Source organism: Sparus aurata, chromosome 19, assembly GCF_900880675.1.
Source record: "Sparus aurata chromosome 19, fSpaAur1.1, whole genome shotgun sequence".
Taxonomy (NCBI): Eukaryota; Metazoa; Chordata; class Actinopteri; order Spariformes; family Sparidae; genus Sparus; species Sparus aurata.
In genome coordinates this window covers 25,454,795-25,480,824 of record NC_044205.1, presented here as the reverse complement: position 1 = coordinate 25,480,824, position 26,030 = coordinate 25,454,795, and the positions used below count along the sequence as shown (strand labels likewise).

The window sequence follows — 26,030 nt, the reverse complement described above, 5'->3', positions numbered from 1 at the left end:
ATCATTTTTGCTGACCTCGATACTGCCCTCTGTGTTTACATGCATGTGTGTGTTCACGAGAACGTCACCAACATTTCAGCCAGAATAAACCGCAGGGTCTTCCTTTCCGCCGCATGAGAAGAAAAGAAAAACTACACAGAGACACGTCTTTTCCTCTCCTCGTCTGCTCCCAGTGCCAGAGTTTGTCCGTGGGCGGGGCTCAGGATGCTCCTACACACACAGACACACACACACACACGCACAGCATCTGTGACAGTCAACCAGGTGAAGTGGAGATAATGTGGTACTCTAGGCTAAAAGCTGTTTTTTTTTTCTCGACAACTTCATAGTTTCAGGCAACAGGTTCGGAAGAATAAGATCAAATGGAGTCTGTTTCATAGCCGAGGTCCGCAGCTGCAGTGCGGGAACAGTCTGGCTTCGGCCAAATGAGAGAGGAGACATTAACGCGAATGAGCTAGTGTGTCCACTTTGTGTTGAGACGGTGGCGGCGAAAAAGTGGCAATAAAACAGGAATGGCAGTGCATCGCCTGTTAAGCAATGAATGACTCAACATCCCTGCATCAAATATTTAGTATTTAAGTTCACTTTCAACGGGCTGCTCCTTCAAAAAGTATTCATCATGACAGGCATGCCTGAAATAAACATTAGCTCTAGTTTTGAAGTTTTGAATGCAGCGATAGTAACGGATGTCAAAATATTATGCATGAAATGTTCCTCTTAAAATATCAAACACACAATGTATTGATGCCATGGACAGCTTTATAATGCAGTACATTATGAATCGACTGGTCATTTTTGTTTAATAAGAAAGAGAAACAATATGCAAAGACTCCACTGGCTACATGCATCACTGAATCATAATGAACAATAATAAAATAATAAAATTCCATCATTTTCGATTATTTCTGACTCATATATTACAGGGATTTATCTGTTGGGCCTTACAAAAACAGGGTACAACACTACAAGAAATCGTGATCCGCAGACCCGGTGTATTTGTTACGGGATGATGCCCGTGTCTCTCCTGCTAGTAATTGCAGCCAGTCAGAGAGGAGGAGGCAGACCAGAGCAGCAGATGCCCTCTTCTGGGCCAGGCCTCCCTCAGGACAGGCTGCTCTTGTCTTGAGCTGCATGATCCGGAGAGAGGCAGACTGGTGATTCCATTAGCTTAGCCGCTAATAAGAAGTACACCTGGGTCCTTGTTGTCCTGCAACACATCCCCCCATCCATCCGCCCCCATTTCATCCCAGACATGCTCCAGGACAAAAACGTGAGCGGAAAGGGGAAAAAAAATTGATTTGAGTAAAATGTTTAATCAATACGAGTGTTTCCTTCCTATAAGCCTCAACGTATATGTCTCTACATTCTAATGTTATGAGCTGGCTTAATGTACTGCACTGCTGATAAACATATATTTACACCACCAAAATTATACTTAATTTAAAAATGATCAATAGCAAAACCTTCACGAATCTCTGGAGTACGGAAGCATATTGCATTCACTTGAAAAAAAAAAAAAATAAAATCTGTTTTTTCTGAGTAATTTATTGTTTGGTTTATTTTTTTGAGTATTTTTTTTTCCTGTTTTTCTGACTAATTCATTTCCTGTTTTTCTGAGTAATTTTTTTTTCTGTTTTTCAGAGAATTATTATTATTTTTTTCTTAATTATCAAGATACTTCAAACTCCCGCTAGAACTTCCAACCTGCAAGTGACTCCCATGGACTTATAGTGACTCCTGCTCCCGATGTCAAATGCATCATATTGTATCCGTGGAGCCATATCTGCCCAACTGATCCTGGAGAAACATTGCTATGTCTAGCAGATCTGAATGGGCTTTCCTTCTGAACAACCGCAAAGTCCTCACGTGCCTGTCAACAAATTAATACCATCTATATGACTTAAAGGCAGGACTATCTCCCAGTGTCTTAAACCCAGATCAAAGTAAAACTTGATTAAACTAAACAAGCCGGTCATGTTTGTTTCCATTAAATTGAGGAATTAATGCGTCTCTTGTTTCAAATGCTCTCTAAACTCTGAAAAAACCCCCCAAAAAATCAGAAAATCAGAAAAAAAATTACTCCAAAAAACAGACCAGAAAATAAATTACTCAGAAAAACAAACCAATTTTTTTTTTTTTCAAATGAATGCAATACGCTTCCGTACTGCAGCATGTCCAAACTTTCACAGTTTCTTTACCGTATATCCTTAAATATGCTAAACAGTGGAAAATGTTTGGAAAAGGGCAGGAATACTTGTCAGATAATACTTTTCAGATGATTGGACGAACCATCTGTCTATCGCCGCCTACCGTGCTGACGACAACCGATCCGATTGACAGCCAGCAGAGCTAGGTGGTAAATCAAACCCGTCCCGAAGCTAGACGGTGAAATGCAAAAACATCTTTAACAAGAAGAGCCTTGAGTCAACTCTTTGCTCTTCTTTCAATTAAACATACTCCTCGGTCCTGACATCACTGACGCTATTACCTACTTTCTAACTCATACAGAGAAAACCTGGGGCTGGGAGACGGGGGTCAAAGACTGAATCTATAGCACCTTTTTTGGCTTCTAAGTCAACATCCACATGAGCATGAAGCACACCTTTCCTCACATGTCCTCATTTGATGTTCCTTGCAGAGCACGTTTGCACTCCAGCTACAACAGTTGCCGAGTGAAATTTTAAAAGAAAAGAAAAATGAGCCATTGCGCTCCTCTGGTGGCCAATTAAAATTAACAGACAAATCAGATGCAATTAATTCTGAATTATTACTGTGCCTGAGTTTTACAGTGTAAATACTCCCTTAGCTTATTAACAATTCACAGACATTATAATTCACTCAAGCGTCTTTTAATATTGGTAAGAAATGCTTTTAATTCGATGCGTGGACGTGGCGGTCCAGTGAGGCCTTTGAACAAGTCGAGCCAGTGCGTCCAGTCATTTTTTTTTTTTTGACCACCACGCTACTTTTCTCCATCATTTATCATTTTTCTATAGCCCGCCACAGAACCCTTCTTCAACCTTTATCTTTAGACCAGTGTATTGATTTTATCCCATTCTGGGAGCTTTGAACTTTCATTGACTCCGCTTTTTATTATTTATTATTTTTTTAAAACATGAATGACTACGAGGTGTTTCAAACCGTAAAAAAAAAAAAAGTCCTGTGTGATGAAATTCCGAGCTTCAGTTTATTTCCTCCCTCTACCTCTTGAAGTGTTGAATTTACATTTGATGTTCTTTGATCCGCGTTTGCATTAAAGGCGCTGCGACTCAAATAAAGCTGAACTTTTCACAACAAAATAATTTTCAAACAGCACGGTATACATAATTTAATCTTTAATCAGGCTACATGTGCTCAGGCACCTATGCTACACTGCGTTTTACAATTATTCAAACAAATGAGTTGTTGAAAAATGTTCTGCATCTGTTTCCGGGAGGTTGTTTTTCGCTGCTAGAACCTCGATCACAGCAGCGGTGCACCTACACGACCGGCCAGTGACAATTTATCATGAGCTTGCATTAGATGTCACTCAGTCCTTTTGTATAGTCAGATGCCAATTCATTTCTCCCTCTCTGCCCTGTATGCACACTTGTGCAGGGGCACTTTTGTGTCCCACACGGCAGCGGGCCAGTATGAAATGCCCTGATTGACGTCTGACTCAGAGCATCCGTTCCACCTCTTGCTTAGTGGAGTCTGTGCCAAGAGGATTAAAAATGGAGTCCTCTAGGGCCACGCCATGCCATCTGGACAGGGTTGATCTGGGAGCAGGGTTGTCAGCCAGGACTGCTGAGTGTATAAAACGCTGCACAACTACATTCAAATACTGCCTCAGCTTCTGAGAGTCATATTTTTTTTTTTTTTTTTAAAAAGGCTCATTTTCACACAGTTCAGGGTTGCTCTTTTCCACATTGCTTTCTCTTTATACGTCCCTCTCTGAGAAGTGGGAATGGATTATTTGTATCCATTAGATTTGTCTCCTTCTGCTGACTTTGATATTCACTGTCTGCTATCAGATTAGACGATAATGAAAATTGAATGAATGGAAAACTGGGGTAAATGGAGGAATCCAACATGATTTCGAAACTGTTATTTCTTATCTTTGGATAAAGTGGCTCTCACTGTCAAGCACTTTGCTATTAATTTTCCTTTTCCATCTGCCTTGAAATGTAAACTGAAGTAGACTAAGAGAATGATGTAATTTTAGAGGTATTTGAAGACAATGTGTAAGTCCTCAACAATGTTAACAGTACTGAATACAAAGTTGAGGTTTTCACTGTCATTTTAAGCGAATAAAAAAAGAAAAGAGAGGTATCACTGTGAGCCCTGTCCATCATCAAGACAGTCAGAATGAAATATGGAGAGGACTAAATGCTAATGCCTCAATAACCTTTTCCATAGACTGATGCGTGCCACCTCTGATTCCCCCACCGCATCAAGGTGTAATTTTAAAGGTTAAAGCCGGCGGTTGCTCCTCAGTCTGTGAGGTAGAGCCACGATGACATCTGAGTTCCAAGTAAGGCGAGTAGCAGTGCATCAAATCATGCAAAACATGGAAATAAGAGAATTTAGGTCACCGTCAGCGACAACTGCCAGACTTCAGAGAAATCTGTGAAGTTTTGATGTTTAGATGATGTAATTCTTTCTCTGTGGTGATCTCTGCTGGGAATAGACTGAGGGGTGTTGGGATTCTTTATTAGCCGTTCCTGTTTGAGAGGTTATGGGTATTAGCAGGAACCAGCTGATGCCTCCACTTCTAACTGGATTCCCCTGCCCCCCACTGCACCCCAGACCATTTCCCCCATTGCTCACCAGACCATTTCCCCCACTGCACCCTAGACCATTTCCCCCTGCATCACAGACCATTTCCTCTTGCACTCCAGACCATTTCCCCCACTGCACCCTAGACCATTTCCCCCCCCCTGCACCCTAGACCATTTCCCCCACTGCACCCTAGACCATTTCCCCCACTGCACCCTAGACCATTTCCCCCAATGCACCCTAGACCATTTCCCCCCCTGCACCCTAGACCATTTCCCCCACTGCACCCTAGACCATTTCCCCCAATGCACCCTAGACCATTTCCCCCCCTGCACCCTAGACCAATCCCCCCACTGCACCCCAGACCAATCCCCCTCTGCACTCCAGACCATTTCCCCCACTGCATCCTGCACCATTTCCCCTGCACATGTGCTTTTGTGTTCATGGACAGCACACATGTAATGACGCATTCTGTATCCCTAACAATTCGTGCATTCACATGCACACCTAATACTTAAGCCAACACAGCAGAACCTCACCACAATCTCATCCTAATAACTCCATAAAGTCCGATCCATAAAAGTAATTATGAGGGTGTTTTATATTGAAAATTCAATACATATAAGCGAGGCCTGAACTCAGCCTATATTAACAATAAAACTCCCCTTGACCTTTGGACTTTGTAGAGATTTAATGCCATTTCCTGTGTAGGACTGATTATTCTTGTAAAAGAAACTTTAAAAATCTACCCTCAGTCTAACAAATTTGCCCAAACCCCAACTCAAATTTTTACTTTTCTATAGTACTCCTTAGAGACGTGAACACTAGAGGAAAAATAAATAATCATCACAATGGGTGGTTTTCCTGGAATATGTCTCTCATACAGCATCTCCTGACTATCACACTACCATTTAAGTCGGGCTGAAACTAAAATGGGTTTCTTCTCCACTTCGATATCTATGCTGTGTAAATGACATTCCTCCTGGCCTCCCTTCAAGGAAAAAAAAAAAAAATATCAAAGCAGGAATTCAAAAGCGACAAATTATGTATTTTTTTTTTTTGTTCTGTGGAAAAGAGGCAACCCCTGTGTCTATCTAACCAGTATGCCGCTGGATATCTAGCAACATAAACGGGGGAGCAATTTGCATAAACACTGGCCAATCAAATCATCTTATATAAATTGTATTAGCATTAAGCAGTAATTGTCAGTTGCCCATTGTGGCATGTCGGTAACACTAACAGCCAGCTGTTCAGCAGCCAATAACACAGAATCTAAAGATATTCTGAAAACTGCATCTTTTTATTTATCTATTTTTTTCCTGCTGCCATGTGTCGACTTTGTCAACAAGCATGAAAACTGTCATGGAAAGCGTCTCAGAACTTGGCTATCAGAGCCTTATAGCAAAACACACGTCTCTACAGTAAACATGCACTTGTCAATGTCATTAGGTTGGCTACATAGCTAGCAGCAAGTCAACTGTAGCAGCTTAAACAGCTTTAAAACTTGCTGGCAAATTTCCAGTTTGCAAAACGCTCATCACCCACAACGTTCCACGGAGCCCTAATGGACTTTTTCTCTTTCTAAAGAAAAAAAAAAAAGACTCCCTTCTGACTGCAAGAGAGCGAGGAGGTCTCTGATTTCAGCTGGACGTTTACAGGGATCTGCAAGCACATGGACAAAAGACGCATCACCAAGTGTCTCTCTGATTAGAATATCCCCGGTGACCACAGCACACACCACCGGCTCTGTGTTCGTGTGTGTGTGTGTGCGTGTGCGCGCCATTGGGGGGTTTGGGGGTGGGGTGCATGCTAGTTGGCTTTAATCTGCTTGATGATGAAGATCCCCCAGTGCTCTGGGGACCTGACGAAAGAGGAGGAGGGGGGGGGTTGCGCTACTGCCTGCTTTACGCCAATGCAATCACGACTGTCGCCCGCCACTGAGCCAGCAGCGCTCACAGACTCTCTCTCTCTCTCTCTCTCTCTCTCTCTCTCTCTCTCTCTCTCTCTCTCTCTCTCTCCCTCTGATGCATGCACACACACACAAGCTTCTTTCTCTCACTTCACCGCTCACTCACTAGCTCTCCCTCTCGGTCGTCATTCTGCACAGACACGCTCCACTTTGGTACAGCTCCCGTTGTATTCTCCCGCTATTCCGAAGCTGTTGTGTCTGTAACTCGCGCGGCGCATTCCACTCACAAGCATCCGCTCTGTTTCGGCGTGGGCTCAAAACTGTAAACAGCGAGCGGGATAATGAAAAGAGAGGCACCAAAGAGGAAAGCAGGGTGAGAGAGGGAATTAAAAGAGGAGTAAAAGCAGCAAAGGAAAAAAAGGTGGGAGGACAGTTTGATTCAGTGAATATTTTTGGATTAAAGTGGCTGCATCTCTGCTCCAAAGTGTCCCGCTAAAGGTGAGTGCGTCTTCTCCTTCTGCCTGGATGCCTTTCAAAGACTTTTCCCCTTTGTTTTTAATAGAATTTGAACTGCTTTCCAGCAAATAGTAGCTTTGTGCAGCTGAAGTGCATTTTGTTGTTGACAGAAGGTGGTTTACTCGCTGATGTTATAGGTATCACTGCCTCAGCAGACCCAGTTGAGACACTTCTATCTAACAGCTGGTTAAGTGTGATGAAATGTGCTTCAGCTGTGTCCTTGACAATGGTTCAACCGGAGGAGTTGCTGTTCAAGTCCGACGACCCGGAGACACTTGAGCAGTCTTGTGTCTCCTGTGCTTTCTGTCGCGGCTCGCAGGATGAAATGAGAATTCACCAAGTGTCAATTAAAGCAGATTGGTTCACATGTCAGGCAACACTCCACTATGAATGACCCCATTTGTAAGGTCTGAGTTATTTTAATTCATCTGCATGTGAAAAGGCTGTGTAGCTTTTCAACTCTCGTGTTGGAGAGTGTTCAACACTGATTATCACACCATGGCACGTCAAGTGGTTTTGGCAAGTTGATCTAAGCCGTGCGCAAACAAGCCACCACACCACAAACCTTTTTCAACTGCATTTCGTCTCTGCTAAATGTGCTAAAATGTGAATTATATAAATGAGTAGTCTAGTCTACGTGGAAATGACAGTCTCAAGGACAACTATATGCACTCAGTTTAAATGTAGCACAGATTGTTGTATCTATGCACAGTGCAACGCTAATAAAAAAAAACCTTTTCAGTTGAGAATAAGAGCACATTGGGGTCTGATGGCTCAATCACAGCCTTGAGATTATTCCTTTTGTTTGCACACAGTGTACATGAGCAATATTATTAGTGGGTAAGACCCTTCTTGTGTTGTGGAAAGGGATTAGAGAAAACAATCTGAGAGGATATCAAAGAGGCTTGACAGAGTGTGATTTGCAGAGAAACATGGGATCACAGATGCAACCGTGCCCCCATTCCGCAGTAACAGATGCTTGTTGGGATGAGCCCAAAAGAAAATATAAGGAGACCGAACAGTGAAATGTGCCCTCGAGCTGCATATGCTGTGAACTTATACATTTGATTGTTACATCAGCAGTCCCACTGCAAGTTGTTACACCATCAACTTTGCATCTCAAATCTGCCAAGGCACAATTATCTCAAGTACTGAGCTGCATCGAATGCATGTAGCGTCTGAGCATCTGGCAGCCACATGGACAGAGACGTAATCCAATGACGACTGCCTTTTTGTGGACTTTTGAAACCAGTGTACCTCGCTATTAAAACACCAGAGATAATGCAGATTACTCACTTGCCATCCTCGTTATGCGTGTGACATTATTTTAGACTAACTGTAGGAATGCCTTCGTGGATTCTCGCACCGGTTTTCGAAGTCAATCCAATCTTCTCTCACAGATAAGATGGAAATAAATAAATAAAATGAGCGTCTGCCTTCCCCTGCTTTAAGCACATCTAATGTAACTCACTCCGGTGTCAAAGGCACTGAGTCTTCTTATCAGCATTCAGCTGAAAACACCTGCTTTGGAATAATCAAATTACGCTCCAAGGAGTCCACTTCCAGAGGAAAAGAGGAGCTGGACCCTTTGAGTACACAGAGGCTACTGTGCAGAAAATGAGCATTCAGGGCATGCAGCCACCAACCACTCAGGTATTATAACTGCATTAGAGGGGATGAATGAAGAGACACGCAATATACTTGTGGTATATTAAGCGATGACAGTGACACTACCTGGCTCAGGTGCATATCTTTGGAAAAAAAAACAAACAAACACCTATTTATTGACAGAGTGAAGTGGAAGGAAATCTATGTAGATACATTAAACTGTTGACAAACCTTTAATATGAATGTTAAAATTCAGTATATTTTGGTAATTAATGAACCAATTAACATTTCTACTGTCTATTCAGTTTTTTATTATTATTTTTTTTTTTTGTCTGCCACTTAATCCCCGGCTGTTCTTAAATACAGCTTTTTTTTAATATCTATGGTGACAGCTCACCTGTAATTTCTACCTGCCAAGCCAACGTTCACCATGTATTTGGCAGGTGGCAGGTGCTAATTTAACTCCCTGAACGGAAATACTGCACACTTTCAGCGCTGCCCTTGATAGGTGAAACCTAGCAGCAAGGACAGGAGGCAGCATCCGATCATATTGTATTAAAGTGAGGTGCGCTACATTGGATCTCCTTGTTACACGCTGCACCACACTGCCTTCCATTTGCACAGCCTAAATCGAGCAACAATCCTCGCTGGTGGAAGAAATCGTTTGAGCGTGTCCTCACAAGTTTTCAACACATCTAATGATATCTATCTTTGATCAAGTTTGACTCGTTTTAAGAACGTATGATTAATTGAACTCAAGACCTTTTTTGTGTGAGTTCATAGATTGCTGTAGTGATGATATATGGTTCACTGTGAGTGATCGATGCAGAGCGGAAGAGATGAGTTGATTAATTAGTCGATTGAGAGAAGACTATTTTGATGATCGATTAATCATTCCATCACCATCATTTGATTGTTTTAGACGAGCACAATTGTTTTGACACGTGGGGATGCGCTGCTTTTCTTTCTCAGTTACGATGTTTGAAATTTGAAAAAACGTCAATCTTGAAAATAGTGATTAGGGTTGCAGCAATGTACCATTTTCAAGGTTTACCACGGTATATAGGTTGACATTTGGTTATCTACGATCTTGAATTCTGCCCTGTTAGAGACGTAAAAAGAATAATTAACAGTTATATCAAGTGTAATTTCTGTAAGGACATTATATTAGTTAAAATTAGTTGAGGGTCGATGTAACTGCTAATAATTCTCGTTTAATGTACTGTGAAAATCCCATACTGATGCAACTCTACTTGTAATTAGCCTTTTTTTCAAGTGTTTTGCCTAACTGATTAATCCATTGTTAAATAATTATTGACGGGTTAATGGCTTATGTAAATAATCATTAGTGGCAGCCTAAGACCAGTGTGAATCACATCATACCGGTTCATTTTTGGCTCGTTAAATATATCAAAGTGTTTTTTTTTAAATACATGCAGGACCAGGAGACACTTGAAATAGCCAAAACAAAACATGTTATTATCAATTGCCTTCATGGACTAGCAGATATGCATCTGCCGCAGCAAGACAGGCCACTCGTCAGGGCGATTGTGAAGGCAGCCCGGTCCTTATGCCTTACTCTACTCTGACTGTGTTCATGTAAATCTAATGGAAAGACTGAGTGCTGCGCCGTAAATTAAAGCCCATGTCCACTAAGCTGTCATCATATCTTTGCATCCGCTGCGCTGTTTGATCAGGGTGAGCTGTTATTTATGGAGGGTCCGCAGCCTTTACCGTAAGCAGAACTACAGCGATCACTCACCCTGATATGCCACCTATCACTGCATTTTGAAGTAAGTGTCCATCAAGAGCCTTGGTCTTAAATAGAATCAATACTTGAGATTATTTGGAGTCTCCAGACTCTCTTTACCTTGGGCTCTTCAATCTCTGCCCCCCCCCCCCCCCCCCCCGACTCGATGGACTCATTTTGACATCATTCCGCTCTAAACGAGCTGTGTCTGAGTGTGAATACGTGAAATCATGTGTGTCTGTGGATGTGTGCGCATGCGTTTCTGTAGAATCGGAGGCATGAATCTCACTGTCAGAAACTAGCTTGCACAGTTTAAAGCATATGAATGCTAATCAGATGTATCCGGTTGTTCTGTCTGCAGTCTCAAGGCCAATCTCAGATGAAACTATTATACTCGTATGAGCGTGCTTTGTGTCAGGCAGCAATTTCTCCCACAGAGAGCTACACTCTGCCAAGACCCCTACAGACCTCTAAGACGGGGCTCTCCCTGGCTCTCAGACAATCATCAGCAAGAGTCCTAAACATCTCAAATTAAAGTCTTGCAGTGATGGATGACTCTCAATCTCCAGGAGATATTGCGCACGCTTCGGCTCTGAATGATGGGCAACTCCTCTTCACTCCACTTAGCAATTATTTATATGGATTTGTCTCTGTTCGTTTGTCAGCTTTTTGGACATGCTGTTTCTTCCTCTCTATGGCACAAACACTCTGCAGAGGTAAAAAACCCCAGTTTCTGCAGCCTAGTGATGCTGAGGCTTTTTCTGGAAAGCAAACAAATATATCCTTCCCTGTGGTATAGGCATGTTGTTTGAAGTACTGGTGAAAATAGAAGGAGGGAAGGATACAGTTACGTGGAGAAACTATTTCATATGGAGCACACAACCGAACATACGAACAAGCGAACTCAGTGTGTTGTGCTACATACGATAGAAACATTTCTTTTGAGGCTTGACTTTCTGTGCAGATTCTGAACACCGATCATGTGAGAATGGCAAGAGTTGGAGAAGTCAATGAAAATGACTTTTTTTTTTCAAAAAGCTGCATTTTTACAACTCTGCAGGAATGTCTTTCCATTCAAAACCATTTCCTTAGAAAGTGTTTCGAGGAAACTCCGAAGTGAGGTCACTTCTTTTGTCTCCCCTTCAGTTAAAGTACTTCGTGTTCAAACTTTCTCTGATACATGTTTTGAATACTGCAGAACAAAGTCTTAAAATAGCCCAAAGAGCCCCTGGGGCATCCGTGCCTTTGAATACATTTGTGCCATCCCTTTGAGAAATCCACCAGAGATTCTCAGTAAACAGTGGGCAGGAACAGTTGTGGTCATAAAAATCACTGGAGGCCATGCACAGGCACGAGTACAAGTGGATGATGGAGGGTGTTTCTTTGCCAATGCCTTTACGCTACTAAATAAAGTTGCTCTCTGTTGTGTCTCCATATTTGGCAAGCACTGAATAGCAGGTTCTCATTGCTTGCCAGTATTAGCAAGACAGGCAATTAGCAGGTTATATACGTAATCCCCACGCTTTGCATTCGAGATGAAATGCTTTCGATCCAACACACATTTAATCACCAGGATCCATCCAAACAATAAACAATCATCTCTGGCTGGACTCGACTCTATAACCTTAAACACAACCTCACCGGCCCCCAATGGCAACTTGGGAAAGATTTTCTGTCACACAGGTGAATGACTATTAGTTTACTGACCCTAGAGGTAGAGGGAGATTGTAATGATTTCTAGAGAGGGTGCTGGGGGCCTTTCATTACAGCAGCGAGGCAGCACTCCTGCAGCAAAGTGTGAGGTGGAAATGGATATGGCATACCCCATTCTGGAGAATTGATTAAATCTCACTGATGACTTCAATGCTATTAGCATATTCCTTTTTAAAGATATTGGCTTTGAGGAGTCAATGAAATTCCTACATGTTTATTTTCACTTGTTTTGATGTTCAAAAAGGGAATCCTGTATGGTGGCCATCCATTGGGTTCCCTTCCTCTGGCATAATCAAAGTCTCCTAAAGACCCAAGACTCCAATTTGACTTGAAGACATTATTGACACTCTTTTCAAAGTAGAAATCCTCACTGTAGCTGCAACGCTTACAGTGTTGGCACACAACTCGTCTGAGCAGAAGCTCGACAGGGAGTCGAGGGTGTTAATACTGTCTTTTCAAATCAAATGTGGGAAGTTCACTTCTACTTCAGTTGTTTAGGAGAATGCTGCAGAGTGTGAGTGAATAATGACTTGAATTTTCATTTTTAGGGTAAACTGATCCTTTAAATTTGGGATTCACTGTATTTGCAGACACCCAATTTAACTTTTTTTGAGTTTAAAGGGGATAAAAATTGGCAAGCTGTGCCTTCAGCCATGGTGATGCTTCTATGGAAAGCTTTGACACAAGTTGACATTGTCAATTGCCAGCTTTGACAAACTGACAGTTTACAACCCAAAGTTACTAATGTTTTCAATCAATAGAAAATGAGAAATTCCCATATGATGATCTAGAATACGAAAATGCCTTCTTTGGCATTTGTTTCTTGATGATTGACTTTAAACATCAATAGATTATCCAAATACTTTGAGTGTTTTTAACAGTGTGTCAAGTAAAAGTAAAATACAATGCCAGGAGACTATTTCCATAACACCCAACGATGACATTGACATTATTTAACACCACGGTGCGACATCTCAATAAAAGCTACACATATATTTATCTTTAAGTAATTTGAAGTGTAAATAAATCGTTTTGTTGTGTTTCCCGTGTATCAAAGGTCTCAAGCTAGTTTCCCTTTTCCTCTTTCCAAGAAGTCTGCGCAATTAATTCTGTCCTCTACTGTATGCCACATAAAATTTTGACTTTTATTCATCCACGTCAAAACTCATCTTCATTTCATTAAAAGAAAATTTGCTCCTTAAATCACATCATTTCCCAGTGCAGCAGACACCACCTTCCTCTGAAGTACCACTCAAAAAATATAACATTTCACATTTTGCTTAACACACTCGAGCAAGTTATCCTTCCTAGCATATAGACTACTTGAAATGCAACCAGCGCGGCATAAATGTTTTAGTCTATTTCCCATCTGTTCAGCAATTCTATCACAGTCTCTTACACCAAATTCATGTATCATTTCAGTCTTGGAGCATATTGTAGAGGGCAAAATATTCAATATAGACATTTTAAGAGGAGCGAAAACTCCACAAAATTACAGTTGAGACTATACACTGACAGAACAAAAAGGATATATACATTAGAAAACCACTCCGTATGATTTACAATATCTAAGGTGCAATTCAAAGTCTGTGTGCACGGAATGGCTTTCGAAGGTGCAGAAGTTTAATTTTAAATATTTACCCATAGAAACCTCCTTCTGGTATCTCCTCCTCTTATCGCTATCATGCCAGAGAGGGAAATTACATCATAACTTACTGGAGTAGAACAGAGGCTGAGCTAGCACAGCAGCAGGCAGCCGTTTGATATGAGAGGATGGGAGTTAACTGCAAAAAGTCAGTTGCACCTACCCATGAAATATCAGCCTGCTCATTTATATTATTATCAGGTTCCGAGTGTATATACTAAGGTTAGACCGTGAATCTTGTCACCCGCGGCTGATATGATGGAGGTTCCACTCTGTAACCACTGCTACATTAAAGTTAGTTCAACATGCCATGGAACTGCATCGTTTTGTCACCGATTCACTTATCATCATTAACACCAACTATGTTTTTTGGACTAACCATTAACTCACTGTTAAGCTTACAATGTAAAAGCAGCAAATGTAACACAAACTTTGAGCTACAGACATCAGAGGGCATTTGCACATTTGATCACATTTGGTATTGTATTAATAATATGAATTACATGTTTTTGTCAATTGAATAAAAAAAATGAAAATGTAAATGAGAAAGACTACACACCCAACAGTCACAGTTAGTGACATCATCTTGTTTAGCGCTCATCAAAACCCAAAACTGACTAATTCCTCGTTTGTGATTTTCAACGTTTTTAGTACTTTTTCTATGCCAACACAACAGCCATGTTGGTGTCAATGACATTTAATGTGTGAGATGATTTAATTAACTAGGCGATCTTGCACAACAAACAACTGTACTTTCCTATCTTTATGACAAACTACAACTTCTTACAGAATTGTCTTTTTTTAAGACAATCATCATGTGTATGTTTCATGGCACATATCAAACAATATCATAGAATGTTCTCTTGATATTAACCACCAGACATATATTCTATAAAACAAGTTCCCATGAGGCAAAACCAGAAGGGTCAAGACTTTCCCTCTCAACAGTAAAACTAGAAAAGGGTGAATCTCTGGGGCTGGCTGCCACAAAATTTGGTCGAATGGAATGTAGCTCTAGTTGCCAACACTACCTTGCAGGAAAAAAAGCAGAAATTTGAAACATATCCAAAACGTTTGTTGGAGCCACACAATCTGAAGTGTTGCTCTGAACTGTGGTCTTAGATGAGAGCGTAAGGACAAAGAAACACTTCCCTCGGTGTTCATTCATGCTTATCTTCCAGCAAATGCCTTAGTGGGAAATGTCATCGAAGAGATAGTGGGACATTGTCATCCATTTCTTAGTTTATAATTCAGAAGAGTGCCGTTTTAACGTAAAATTACCTATTCACCCCCCCTTGCACCTAAATCATTGTGACTCGTAAGGACATCTTTTTTTGTGTACTGGATTTTTTACTTAACAGCTTACCATTTCAAACAGGGACGGCCCTTATGCCTTATATAAACCATGAACCTGGGGAGTGATAAAGCATTGCACTTCTTCCATTAAATAGAATAAGAAATCATCTTGACAGACCCTAGATCTTGGCCTGGGTGTGTCTTCTTATGAGCGAGACTTCCTCAAGGTCAGCATGATCGTACTTTCCTCGGTGTGTGCAGTGTCTGTGATGAATAGGACGCGATGTGAGAGCGAGAGGAAGTGAGGGCAGGGGAGTTGGGGAGGGAGGCTAGAGATTCGGGGGGTTAATGTATTGTGTTTACCTGTAAATGGAGGCCGCGGAGAGTTTTGTGTTTCCAAGTTTGGACCAAGATTGAAGAGACAGTGCGGGGCGCTTTTTAATTGTTAATGTCACGAGTTGCAGGGGAAGAAATACAACTTCAGTTAATCCACATCTAGAATAAAAGAAGTCACATGACTTCACACTCTCTCTATATGCGTATTTGCATTGACGTCAAATATGTTTAAATAGCTTTTTAATGACAACAAAACATTTCAGTTGGCTCATGTCCTTTTAAAAAAAAGGGAAATGCATAACTGAAATTTTCCTTTCTCAAAATGCCTGTCATGTGAGAATACATTTATTTTGTCTTGCTAAGACGGCAAAGAGACATTTTTATCTCAACCTTGAACTAGTTATGCAGCGACCAGACAAAACAAAGTATGAGGATAATCAATCTAGGACAGCAGGTAAGGGTGTGTTTTTTTGTTATTTTGTATAAAGACGGATGGGAAATGTTGGAACACTGAGCATCTCAGAAACTCTATAACTATTAAAGAGCCTAAATAAAAGTAGACTGGATTTTTCCTCAACAGGTTTAATTAAAATATTTCTTTAAGTTCCAGAACTAAAACTAAAAAATGTCACATAGGGGAGGGAGGGAGGGTTCTGTAGAATACAAAAGAAAGTTGAGTTGAGTTTGAGATGACATAAGACCATCTCATCTGAAAGTGAGTTGAGCACTAACAAGGGACAATTCAAAATTGTCCAGTGTTGGTACAAGATGACAAGAAGGCAGCCTTACTGTGGAGGGCAGAATCATGTTTCGAAAGCGCTTCAAAGAAGATAAGAAGAAGAAAACGGCATTTGAAAAGGAGAGGATTGGAATCGAGAGAGTCTGGATTTTGACAATCAAATGCTTTGGTCAGTGCTACAGAGAGATGAAACTGTGGCAACAGCATCAAACAGTCCCTCTCGCCTTGAACACAATCTAAACTGGTAGGCATTACTGGCACCAGGGCCCCGATATGGAGCCGAACAGAATCAAAAAATGGACAGCACAAACGAGAACGTGAAATCTGTTTGAGTCGTCTTTCAGTCATGTTATTGTTGTTGGCTGTAATAGCATAGCGGTTTTGAATGTGGATGAGGAAAATGTGGTTTACATGTTTGAAAAAAAAGGAGATAAATGTGCCTACCTTTGTTTTTTTTGTGTCTGCATAGTCGCTGTGTCAGCATCTGTGTGTTCACACATGCAGATTGTGGTGCTTATGTCAGTGCTGCACCTGCTTTTATATCCTATACATAAAATTTAATGATTATATTTTTATGCAGTGTCAGATTCACCAAACTGTTCATACAAGATATGACACTGTATGTCACTGCCATAGGCTTCAATATTATACAGGATCATGCATTTTTAGAGCTTGAGCTTAAGGGACCGAACCTTCAAGATTCCTTTAAAAAGTGTTAGAAAATAATTACCTTTGGAAAGCGTTGGTTGCAATGAATGGCTTGTGATATGTGCGTTTATGTCATTGTTAATTGGCAGAATGTACATCAAACTGCACAGATGTCTGTGTATTGACCCAAGTACACTGCTTCTCTAAGTGTTCATGCACATGTTATGAAAGCTGAATGTTACAGTCAACAAATTGGCTGGGTTTCTCAATTCTAAATGCATTTAAAGTGCCTACATGAACACAGGAGTGGCCACCATTCTTACTAAACCTCCAAGGTTCATTTTTACTTTTCTTCATTTGAGCAGAACGATGAGTCAGGAGAAGCAGAATTCAAGACTAAACCCCTGAGGCACTCTGCTCTGTATTTGACAGCTGTGACCTAGCCTGCTGAGTTCCGCTGATGAGCAAGGGTCCTTTGACTTCATTGTGTAGAGCATAAACAATGTGCATGGTACCCTTGTGCAAGCGAGGCCTCCGCCAGCCCCATCTCCGTCTGTCTACACAATCCACTGGACTGACAGATCCATCATCTTTCTCATATAGAGCCATAAATCACTCCGGTTATGTTTTGGGAAACATCTTAACTTTAAATTGGATAAGTTTGGGATTCAATAACTTGCAGTGACATCAGCTGCATGGTGTTATCTAAAAATGTGTACAGGAGCCGTTCCTTCCCTTAATTACCTGTATGTGTGGGAGGTTGGATCCAAAATGAACTCGGCACCTGCGGTAACCTGCACCTGAGTAAGCACCGACGAAGGTGCAGTATCAGATGAAGACATGTAATGTTAGGTCTTCTATTGTTAGAAACAAATCTTCACACCTTTGTATTAACACCTAACTTACCTACGCAACGCTATTCCTACAAACAGTGGCTCTTTTGTTGTGGTGATTACACAAGCAACGATCGAAGTTTTGAGTTTCCCTTAGAGTTGACTCATTCTCAAAAACATTACACACAAATGGGTGCTGCATTACATTGTTTAAGAACTAATACTCAACACGTTCACAGTTTTTGTAAATAATATGAAACTTTAGTTAATACAACCTGGACATCTGCCATCTAATCAAGGATTTGTTTGCAGTAGACACAGTATTAATAATTTCAGAAGTTAAAGGTACCCAGTGGAGTTCTCTTGTAAACAAACAGAAGTTTAATGCAAAGGCATCTTTGAAGTCTTAAGGGGTTTCCACCTTGCTGTGTTTTTTGGCAGTACCACCACCTGTGAGGGAGTTCAGAGATCTGAACTACTCTTGATTGATTCAAAACAGAACGGAACAAACGAGATGCAGGAGTGAAACTGTCAGTGTGCATTTGTTTCACAGTGCTTCAAAACTTTCAGCACGACAAGAAAAGTTACTTTAATATCACTCCACACCAAAATGTTGGGCAACGTTCTTTGATTACTTTTCTGGAAGATCATAGTTTTGCCTCTAACTAAAACTGTCTGTGAAGAAAGCATTGCTTCCTGTTTTATTATGCAGAACTCTGCTGGCTTCCAGCTAATGCATTCTGCCATGTGGCACATTTACTTTTAATACATAATGCATTCCCTGTACATACACAGAAAACTAATAAGAGCACTCTGGTGCACTGATATTATGAGATCATAATAAGCCAAGGTTGGTGATCATGGTTTAAATAACAGAAAGGAATGTATGCTCCTACTTGGATACACTTAAAGAAAGCAAAACAATCAAATGTGTTTCGATTAAGAAAAGCCCTTGCATACATAAAGTGATCTTTCAACAGCTATTTCACATTCAGTACCCTGATTGACTCTGTTTATCTCACTCCTGTGGAAAACCATTTACACCTCAAAGAAAAATTCAAACACACTGCAGATGTTTGTTTGTGTGTGTGTGTGTGTGATAATTAAGTCTCCACATGGTAATGCATGCGAGTGCCTGACATTTGTACATTTAGCTGCACAAACCATGCGTGGTAACTGTGTAAAATAAAATAACAAAAAAGATAAATAACTGGGATGCAACTCGCTCAAGGAACACATGGGCGATCTGTTATCTTATCACATGAGCATGAATTACGTAATTAACAACCGCTCTGGGGAAATCATGATTTCAGGCTTGAAGTCGCTGGAATGGCACATAGTGTCATCGCTTCCGACAGATGATGTCTCACAGTAGCTGCTCATCAACCCATAATCAATTCCCTTCCTCACTTTAGTATTTCACACATTTTTTCTTTCACTTATACAGCAGACTGTTACTGAGACGGACCAGTTTGCTACACTTGACTTAATTTCCAGAATTTAATGGCACCGTTTTCCAAAACCATAGCAAAATACTTACCTCTACATATGTGGAGATCGGGGTTGAGGTCAAACTTATTCAACCAATCTTACTTGAAACAAGTGGTGATAGATTGTTCCCTCTTTCATCGCAGTATCAGATTAACTGTGCATATTTTACAGCCTGGAATAAGAGTTGACTTTTGAAAAAAAAAATATGTATATAGAATAGGTTTTATATTCACCTCAGCTCACAGAATAATGGATAAATAACTTCTATTTTCTGGGGAGGATTTATGTCTTTTTGAGGAATTCACATGAACCTGCTCCAGTTTAAATACGTTGCAATAGCTTTTCAAAGTTTACTTGCTAACTGGGACTGAATAATGTAGGGGAGAGAAAAAAAAAATGCAGAATGTGTTTCAGAAAGTTATTCATAAGCCTTTTTACAGCCCATTGTCAGCATTAGACTCCATCTATTCAATATTTCAATACAGCTTGAAAAGAATAAAGTACACATGGAAAAAGAGAGAGAGAGAGAGCGTGAAAGTTCCCCCCTGTGGGACTTTTAGGGGCCAGTGTTGTTACCACATACTATCTGAAGGAGAGTGCAATCCTTTCTCAGACAGTACAGTATGCGAGAGGTGTTTCAATTTCTAAGATGTAATAAAAGCATTTCTGTAAATATTTTGCTATCTCAAATCCAGCAGTGAATATTCCGACTGTTTTCTATCGTGAGACACGGTCATGAATTTTTAACGAGTGGCTGTCACTTCTTCTCAACTTAATGTGACAACACGCACACACAGAGCGATGACAAATAAAGTTTTTTTAACATGGAGGAAACTAAGTGGCACCGACAGACCATCAGACAAAGGACACAGTTGAGTTTGTAAGTAGACAAAACATTAACTCCTGTACTCATGCATGGGAAAAACTGTTTCTGTTTTGTTTCTATCAGTGTGACTCAAGTGTACTTCCAATTTCGTATGCCACGCCATCACACAGCATCGACCCAGTGAGACAGAGCCAACGCAGAAAAGACTAATTCTTAATCTTGGATATTGCTTTCTCATTATTCTCTCTCCCTCTGGCCTCTTGCATGATAACTGTTTGATTAAGGCAGTTATGTCACTTGAGAGCCTGAAAGAGCCCACCTTTTAATATTACCTGGCTGACTGATTATACCGGCACTGCTTGAGGCTAATAACGTTGAACTGTGATGCACGATTATGAATGCTGATGGGTCCTGTGTGAAAAAGTAGCCTTCGCAACTCTCAAATATTAATCAATAAACAATGCAAATTAATTTTCCCAAACACCGCCAACTGGATCTGACTGCCAATTCATTTTTAATGGTGAGGATTTGGACCATTCGCTTGGGATGGGTGAAGACAGGATTTCATTGGTACTACTGCTTTTATTGATACCCGGATTGGTTCTTTGTCAATACTCTTTTCAATTATTTATCATAAGGACATAATTTCTTATTGTATCATTCCGGAAAACACTAAATTTAGAGCAGGAATACAATTAATTTTTTGAATTAAATCTATATTGATTCTGGAGCAGAGACGGCAGTATTTACAACAGCAAATTCACTTCAGCAGACCTATTTAACAACTGAACTGTCAACAGAAGAAAGAATATTCCTGGCATCATAATTCTGAGTGAGGTTTAGAAAGAATGAAGAACACAGATATCAGTCAGTATCAGCTGGCAACAAAGTTTCTAATTCTAAGATGCCATTTTTTATGGCATTCTAAGCTAAACAGAGAACATACAGACAGCTTCAATTTAGCGTACCGGTAACAACTGTGGACCGAGCAAATTTCAAATAGTGCTTTCTACACGTTTATGCTTGTTGAACAGGTGTACTGCTAAACCATGGGCTTTAATTCACAAAAGTTCTATTGCAGAAACATTAACATTGGGGCTGATCAAACCTACAGTAATAGTCTAATAGTGGGTTTCAGTCCCCATTCCTGCCATTTACCTTTCTAGTCCAAAGTAGGCTGTGTAGCAAGAGACACTATTACAGCTGCCTTTCAAAACTAAAAGTTAAATATTGCATCACTCATCTGCACTGAAGAACTGGAATGAGTACAGAAAAAGTGGTATCACACTTCAGTGAAATAAAGAGTCTACCTTCAAGAATGCAACGCTTTGATTAAACACTCTGGGAATACCGCTCATGTGACTTTAATTAAGTGCTGAAAAACACAAGTGCTCAAGTAGCTTTCTGAATGCCTTTGAGGTCAGATCACTCCACTTTAATAGCGAGGCTCAGTTGAGGGTCCTTTAGATTATCTGTGATGTGGGATGGGGGCTTGACAGACTAAAAAGGACTCTCAGGAAGGAGGAGGGCCTTGCCAGTCAAACTGTGCTCAGAGATGGAAAACTCTCCAAGGGAGAGGTTATCAGACAATAAATGAAGATGACTGTTGCAGCTTGTTATTTGTTTATGAAGTCTGTTTCCAACGGCAGACGAGCATCAGATGTATGAGCCGTATGTTCCAGTGTGCTGAATATATAAAAAAAATAAATAAATACTTCCCTTTTAATTGAAAGCCCATCACCCTTGCTAACCCTAATGCTCGCTGTCAGCTTTGTGCCTCGTATTGTTTTCAGTAATCAGAGCCAGATGACAGCCGGCAGTGGAAGTGGCAAATAAATGAGATCACAACCGTTTCAAAGCGATAATCCCGTAGAACATCCACCTCAAAGTCACTCACTCTCAAAGCGGCTCCTCTCCCATTTGCACAAAAGGTATCACAGGTTAAAGTGGACCTTTTTTTTTTGCCGGCACTTATCTGAGAGTAATATCACCCAGCAGTACGGAGCGCATTGCTGCAAACATCAATAGCTTGCAGTGCCCGTTGCTAAAGGGGAGGAAGATGAGATTCCACGAGGCGTATCGTTTATATCACATACTGTGGACACTGAGGGCTGCCTGAGGCAAAATCCTAAACACTTTCCCTTCGCTCTTTTCTTTTGATCTGCGTTAATTAATTAGATAATTTTTTCACTAGATTCTAATGTGTGCGATGCGCAAAATGGTCCATTAGTTTGAGATTATACTACCGGACGACTGAGTTTAACACTCACAAAGTCAATAAAACGCTACTAGGAAACGCTCACTGTTTTGTTTGTCAGTCCTTTAACATGAACACTCTTCCCACTGTGATGCTCCTCATTCACTCTCAAACTCTCATAGGCATATAAAAATCACGCACACTGTTCACAGATGCACACGTTGATGAACACGGCCATTAGAGTACACACACACACACACACACACAGAAAACACAGAGATGCATTAGCATAACCAATGTGATGATCATAGCCATACATCAGTGAGTTCCAACCCTAATGCCTTTTGAGTTTATCTTTGCCCTGATAATGAGGCTCAGCTTAATGTGACTCTGTGTGCCTAATAACCCATAACACCATGAAAAAAATATTTGTTTTTGTCTCTCTTTCCAGTTTTATATTGCGGCACAGCTGAGCATAAAATGGACAGCGTGTAGGAGAAAGAGTAGGAGACATTGAAAGCAAGGTTAAAATGGAGCAACTGAAGAGGAGTTGAGGTTGACTGGAGGCCACAGCGTGGTTACCTGTCTTAGGTTGGCTCACTCCCACCCGACCCCCCTTGACAGAGACTGGAGACCAGAGAGTTCAACTGCATCATTTTAGGTTCACTGACTTGGCAAAATCCAGCGTTTAATGAAATTAGGTCCAGAGTGCTTCGTCGGAAGGTTTCATTTCAAGGACATAACTGCAATAAAGGAGATATAGCTCGGCTGTATTACTGATGGGGTATTTTTGTTCAAGCTTCCACCACATACTGCACTTACTTTTCCATTTTAGAAATAGGACATTTTATGTCTGGCTTTTCTGCATCCAGATGAGACTTAACACACACAATACCCAATGAGGATTTTTCTGTTGAATAGATGTTGAAAAAACAGCTTTGGTCACCAATGAAAAGACGTTCAGTTGGTTCTAAAGTTGCCTCAGAAGAGAACGTTTTGTCTAAGACTAATAAAGACTTTGATTAATCGTTCAGATTTTGACCAGATGTCACTGACTTACAGTACTGGCATTCAACTGAAAGATTTAGATGTGGTTTCTTAGTCAGGCTCCAAAATAAAGGCTATTATATACACACTGTCGAGGATACAAGGCGTTTTTGAAGAAAACCCTGCTAGTTTAGTCTTTACTTCATCCAAATATTGACACATGACAATACTAGATATATCAAAATATCATTTTTTCAATACTCCTTTTAGAGTACAGTATTGATACTAAAGTGCTAGCTAGTTTAGTTGCTCTCCTCTCCAACAGCTAGTTGACATACTCAACGCTGTAGTGTCAATATAGCCCCGCCTCCTCCAGAAGTAAATTCATTCAGATGCTGCTTAACATTTAGTATACAAACCTTGTCGTATTTATCTTTTATCAGAAATGTTATGCCCCCAATGTTGTGTCAATTTTCCCCATGGTGTTGAATATCAGTATTTCAAAAGGTATTGTATAAAAGTTAGAAAATTCAATATCATGATAAACCTGTCAAGGTCAAAAATGGAACCACCAACCCTCTGTTTCTGTTGCAGCACAACAAGACACATGTGTCATGACTGTTCAATTTTTTGTGCACTGCTCCACAAGTTACTCCAATACTCCACTTTGGATTAGTCAAAGCTTTTAAACGCTTGCATACGTGCTTTACAGCAGTGTTTTATAATACATGAAAGTAAAAGACTGCTCCCATCACGATGTCTTGGAACCGTCTTGCTGGCAGCTTACAGAGTTAATATGTTTGACATTTTACATGAAACATTAAATGCGTTGAAACGGTGTTTTCATGTGGAACATATTTCATCTTATTAATATCATCTCTATGACTTCAACCTACAAATGAGCAAATTATCGACATGTTTACACACCTTTTTGTTGTTGTGTTGTAATCACATTTTAGCTGAATCTGTAAATCAGATTCCAGTTCTTAACGAGTCATGGCCTACAGAGGAGTACTTTAAAAATGATTTACACCACATATACTAGCAGTGCTTCTCATCCAGTCGTGTCTCAGAAAAAGACATGGCTCTTTTCTAAATCCATTTTTCTGTCAACATCAATTCAAGCGGGTGGCTCCATCATATTTTTATAACTTCAAACAGCGCCATCTGTTTTTTGCTTTTTGAAGTTTGCTTTTTTGTTTTTTCGCCACATAAGTGTGGGGAGCACGCGATTGTTGCACAACACTAAGGCCATGGCCCCACAGTGACAGATGCCAAGTTGACCCAAGCAAACAGATCTGAATCAATGTCAACAAGTATGTGCAATATGGGGGATCTGTTCACAGCCAAATTCCCTGTTATCACTGGAACAAATTATGCATCGCCCGTGGTGGAATCTTCCAGCTGGACAAATAAGTAGACAGACTTTCTGATGATGTGACAGCCAAATAAGACAACAAAAGAAGTGAAAATTTCATTAAAAGCTTGGAAGGTAAAGTAGGGCTGACAGATAAAAAATACAACAAAGCAAAGAGCATCACAGCAGTTGCACAATGGACACCACACTTTAGAAAACAAAAACAAGGAATCAAGCTCCTGGCAATTTTACGAGCGTGAAGCCCTTTCAAGTCTTTGCTCTGATCTTAGCCCCGCTCTTACACAACTGACATTGCGAAAAATTTGATCACTCTTGCAGAGGGAACTTCAATAGATTACCTGGCAAATATGGCAAAAAAAAGAGTCATATTGTTATTATTTTGACATTTTTGTGATTGCGATATGATTCACTGCGAGTATGAATGAAAAAATAATACCAATCATGACATTTGTTGGGCTCTGTACCAAACAAACATGTTTACTTACATCTGGTGAAAAGATTTTTTGGCCAAGATATCTCTACAGTACTTCAGCACTTCATTAAAATGCTGTTTGGTCAAACATTTTTTATATTTATCAAAACATTGAAGCTTCATGATAACCCCTTAGATATTGCACTTTTGATATTATGCTGGTTAATTGTGCAGCCGTAATGGAATCTTAACTTAGTAAGAATATGCAACTCTACAGGGAGTATTTCCAATGATGAGTCAAGTTGAGACACCTATTTGATATACACTATATTGTCAAAAGTATTCTCTCACCTGCGTTGGCTCGCATATGAATTTAAGTGACATCCCATTCTTAATCCATAGAGTTCAATATGACATCAGTCCACCCTTTGCAGCTATAACAGCTTCAACTCTTCTGGGAAGGCTTTCCACAAGGTTTAGAAGTGTTTATGGGAATTTTTGACCATTCTTCCAGAAGCGCATTTGTGAGGTCACACACTGATGTTGGACAGGAAGGCCTGGCTCTCAGTCTCTGCTCTAATTCATCCCAAAGGTGTTCTATCGGGTTGAGGTCAGGACTCTGTACAGGCCAGTCAAGTTCATCCAAACCAAACTCTATCATCCATGTCTTTATGGACCTTGCTTTGTGCACTGGTGCACAGTCATGTTGGAACATGAAGGGGCCATCACCAAACTGTTCCCACAAAGTTGGTAGCATGGAATTGTCCAACATCTCTTGGTTTGCTGAAGCATTCAGAGTTCCTTTCACTGGAACTAAGGGGCCAAGCCTAGCTCCTGAAAAACAACCCCACACCATAATCCCCCCTCCACCAAACTTTACACTTGGCACAATGCAGTCAGACAAGTACCGTTCTCCTGGCAACTGCCAAACCCAAACTCGTCTATATGATTGCCAGATGGAGAAGCATGATTCGTCACTCCAGAGAAC

At 40.5% G+C, this 26,030-nt stretch overlaps 1 protein-coding gene across 1 annotated transcript in view; it reads left to right on the top strand.

Moving 5' to 3' along the window:
• Positions 1 to 6,761: 6,761 nt before the first annotated feature.
• LOC115570450 (cadherin-12-like) overlaps positions 6,762 to 26,030 on the top strand; it is a 111,267-nt gene continuing 91,998 nt past the window's right edge. The window contains exon 1 of the mRNA XM_030399055.1: positions 6,762 to 7,165. The gene's annotated coding sequence lies outside the window, so the exon portion shown is untranslated. The remainder of the gene's footprint in view (positions 7,166 to 26,030) is intronic.